Here is a 4,802-nt window from a genome sequence, read left to right on the forward strand (position 1 = left end):
ACCTTAAAACTTAGGTTTCTCTTTACATTCATTTTCTTTATGACCATGCTTATTGCAACTGTAACACTTTCCATTGAATTTTTCTTTACCATTACTCCAACATTTTTTTGATGTATGACCTATCTTACCACAATGGTTTCAAGTAGGTCTTTGATTCTTTTGAGCTCCTTGATGAGATGATTCACCTTCTTCTATGTATCCTATTCTAGCTTTTCCTTTGTGTCTCTACTGACTTTGTTCATTCAATTGATTCATGTTTTCTTGAGATTTCATAATTCTTTTTTCACTAATTAATCCTTCATATAATCTTCTGATCCAATTGCATGCATGAAGAATTAAAGAAAATAAACATTCATAATAATTTAACACAAGATATGGTGACCCAAAAACCTTTGAATTACATAGTAAATTTAGGGTGGGGATGATACCCACAAGCTTTAGTACCATGGTATAGAGTTAACCTATTAAGGCTTAAAATTGAGCACTTCTAGTGATCTATCCTATTAGGAGCAATGAGGACTATGAGGTCAACCTTGTTAAAGGATTTGCAAATGTACAATGTGTACACTCGAAAGTGTCACACTCTAAACCATTCTATCCAAATGATTCCATGAGTTTGGAATGCTTGGATGCTAGCTTAGAGCTCCCTATCCACAGAGTGCAAGAGAGTGTATTTCAAGAATAAGAAAGCTCTCAGATGAGCCTTAGAGATACTCTTCTTGCTAGTAAACCATGCAATGGGAGGCTCCAAAGACAAGATGCAAGAATAAAAATGTCCCAAGGAGTTCCTCAAGAATGCAATGCAAATGAAAATTAAGCTAGAATGAGATGCAAAGTGGAGCTATCCTAAAACATGCATGAAAGTGTTACAATACAATTATTAAGCTATGTGATATTAAGCTACATGTAAAAATGAAAGCTAAGCTAAGCTAGAATGCCATGATGCCATGGATGAGAGAATGTAGACAAGAAATAGAAGTTCTCCACAAAGCTCCAAAGAAACTTGTTAGAAAACTTGTAGCATAACAATATTAAAAATGAGGATCGATCCTTTGAGGAGGAAAGCTCTCTCCCTTTTAAAGTTGTATGGATGGTAGAGATCAAGATGAAGATGGTGGATGATCAATGATGGAATTCAAAAATAGGTGTGATCCATGTGCACACACAAGTCAACAAATAGAATATAAGTTGACTTGTCATATAAGACAAAAGTCTCACAAGCCTTTTCTTTTAATTGTAAAATAGAAAAAGGACTTTATGTGTGCACTTCAAGTGGGTTAGAAGAATGGGGTGTTTTATTTAATTAAAAGGGGACATGTTCTTTTAATCAAATAATGAACTTTTCTTTTAATTAAAAGGGGACATGTTCTTTTAATCAAATAATGAACTTAGGATAGCATAGTCAAACTATAGGTTATAATCAAATAAATTGATTATTAACAATTTGGCCTAGGTAAGTGATTACATTAATTTAACCAAAATGTTGAAAAGGGGGCTAATAGTCTAGATGACCATTTTTAGGTGATTACATTTTCCCCTCTTTGACTAATGCGTGATCAATCTGGGAACACATTATGTCAAAGAAAATAGAAACCCAAGTAGGCAGTGATAGATATAGATATCTTATTTCAAAGAATGAAATGCAAAAATAGATGGCAAGTCCTGAATGCATAGCCTAATAGCGGTAGTACTGAACACTAGGAAGATAATGTTAGGATCTGAAAAGAATTCTAACACTTAGCAAAGTGAATAGATCAAGAGCAAGTGATAAGGTCAAACAAATGCTCCTAAGAAATAGATAGTTGTAACAATTAGCAATAGAGTATTTTTGCCCCCTCGGGATCGAAATCGAAATGAGGTAAGAGTAAGGAGAAACTAGCTAGACATGAGAAAATTGAGATATAGCAATGTCTGATATGACATATAAATGATTAGAACCCAAGAATGACTATAAGAAATTGATAAAATGCCCCAGTTTGACTAGAGTTTATCTTGAAGGATATAGCATAAAATTAGGTCAAATCTAGTAGAAAGATGATTTAGATGTGAAAAGGTGACTAGAAGTAGATATGAAGCATAGAAATGATGAAGACATGAAGGAATGAAGATGCCCCAGCGATAATTTAGAGATTAAACCTGAAAAGGTCAGCTAACTGCTCAGAAGAAAGTAGAATTTTAAAAGACAATTTTGACCATCAAGATGAACTCGAATTTGGATTTCGATCCTGAAAATGAATCTAGGACATTGAAATTATTTAAGAGGCCAAAACTTTATATAATGTGATGATAAGATAGAAAAGAGATGAAGTGAAAGATTAAGAAGGTAAAAAGACATGAACAAGAAGAAAGTAAAGAAATATATGAAAGGAGTTAGCTGATATGTCCACAAAAAGATGAAGAGAGAGCTCTCCCCATATGCAAGAATGCAAGATTAAGCTAGAAAATGAACCTAAAATGCAAGCTAATATGAAAATTGGTTTACCAACAAGAAGTGTATAGCATTTAGACTCTTAATTTCATCATTGAGCATTTATTAGGGACATCATGAGATCATTTAACCATCATTAGTATAACTATGAGGATATGAATATGATCGAAATCAAATAGGTATGTGGAAATCCAATCTAAGCATCAAAGACATGTAAGTCAAGATAACTACACGATTAGATTCCCTAAGTTTAATTTAGCAAGATTACACTTGTATCAAGCCATAAGCGCTAGGATAAACCCCAAGTGTGGTCTTGCGAAATAGTCAAGGATGATACATTTATAAGTCAAAGTGTTGAATAGGACAAGCACACATGCTTACAACACTATAGACAAACAAAGTATACCCACAAGCAGAAATCAAGAAAACGTGCCCCATGCCCCTAGTCTTCTAGTCAATGACATCCTTGAAAGACTATTAGGGATGGAACATATAGTAAATAAATCATCATAGACATCACACAAAGTAGATAAAGATTAGCATAACTTAGTTGTTTAAGTGTTAAAGTGCATGTGTTTAAGTCACTTGGCCATTTCTTCAAGACTTGATTCTAATAGTGAGAAATATTGCGACATCGGAGATCGTAGGTAAACTATCTAAAAAATTTTGAAAAATACTTGATGTCAAGGTGGGGGAGGTGTTGAGAAACACTATTTTGTGAGTTGTCAAAGAAACCCTAATGCACAAGAATACCTCAATAGGCTAAGTAACTATGCCCCCGAGAAAATGACAAGAAATAATTCCAAGCCTGGAAATGTGTAGCGAAGTGGATGATTAAGATTGATAGACATAGGTGCGAGGGTTTTAAGTAGCACTTGTTTCTAGGTTTTCACCACTTGACATATTTTTTTCAGGACTTTTTCAATTTTTTTGTATTTTTGTATTTTTGATTTTTTTGGTGATACATCAAAGTGCCTATTGCTAGGTTTTCACTAAGAAGATCTTTTTTTCGGGACATTTTCTGATTTTTAGGATTTTTTTCAGGATCATATATGATTTTTTTTGGAATTTTTTAGAAGGTTTTAGATATCACTAGTTCTCAAGCAAGATCACATCATTTTCTCCCAATGTCTAGCAAGGTATAGGATATGATGGAGCAACAAGCCAGTGGATAAGCAAAGATGGATGAAAAAAGATTATGAAGCAAGTGAAAGTGATCCTCAAGGACTGACTCCTCAAGAGTGCCCAAGCTAGGGAAAGATGTGAAATAGTCATATGAAGCATGTTTTGGATAAGCAATGGAAGTAATGAGAAAGATAGCATGTAGGATAAGCGGTGAAGCCAACAAGTGAGATAGCATGAAGCATGTAGTCCAAAATAGTAGACATGTCAAGAGATCTAGGAACCATTTTTTATTTATCGTGATCAAGACCAAGGGGTCAACTAGATAGGATAGCACTGGGATAGAGCAATAAGAATAAAGCTCAAGATAGAGGCTATGAGTGAATGGGAGAGCACAATAGAAAATCTCATGGATAAGATAGCCACTATGCAAAGATAGCTCAACATTGTCAAGATCAAAGAGAGAAGAGGGGATAGATGGATGATGGAAGAATTATGCATGATGCCTATTTGCTAGGTTTTCATCGTGGTACTGATCTAAGGTGCCACAAGAAGTAGTTTTCAAAATAGGATAAATTTATTTCTCTTTACTTTTGCTACCAAGGTGCCACAAGATGTGGTTTTCGCTAAGGCACATTTTCATTTTTTTCATTTTTTCTATTTTTTCTTCTTTTTTTTTTGAATTTTTAGAAAGAGCTGAAGCTATTTGAATGTAGATAATGCTCCTATAGAAAAGATAAGTCATGATAAGTCGAGACCATAGACTGATATGCTCAAAGATGTTGATAGGGTGATGAAAGAGAAATGGTGGTAGGAAGAGTATATGGAGGATAATAGTTCATGTATAGAAAGTAAGTGTAAGCTTTAGAGGATTTCATGAGGGTAGCTAAAATATTGGACCAGATCAACACTGACACACACCTTGAAGGGTACTGGAATGATGGAGGAATCATGGATGAAGTAGCTTGAGGTTTAGATTTATGAGGTGGTAGAAGAGATTTGGAAAAAAGTGGAGTGGAAGGCTTTGGAATATTTTTAGAAAGATTTTTGGAAGAAGATGGAATGGAAGCCTTTGGAAGCTTGAATGTCAACTTGGAAGTATTTTCAAAATTGAAGTCTTTTAAAAGAGACTTGGGAATTCATATAGCTTTAGATTTTCCTTATACTTCAAAACACATTTCTTCAATAATGGGTTTAGGAACCCATATTTTCTTTGATTTAGCTTTTTTAATAGTGAACCTTTGTAGTCTCT

The sequence above is a fragment of the Cupressus sempervirens genome, chromosome 7 (assembly GCF_028749045.1).
Source record: "Cupressus sempervirens isolate cs-2001-9-10 chromosome 7, ASM2874904v1, whole genome shotgun sequence".
NCBI lineage: Eukaryota > Viridiplantae > Streptophyta > Pinopsida > Cupressales > Cupressaceae > Cupressus > Cupressus sempervirens.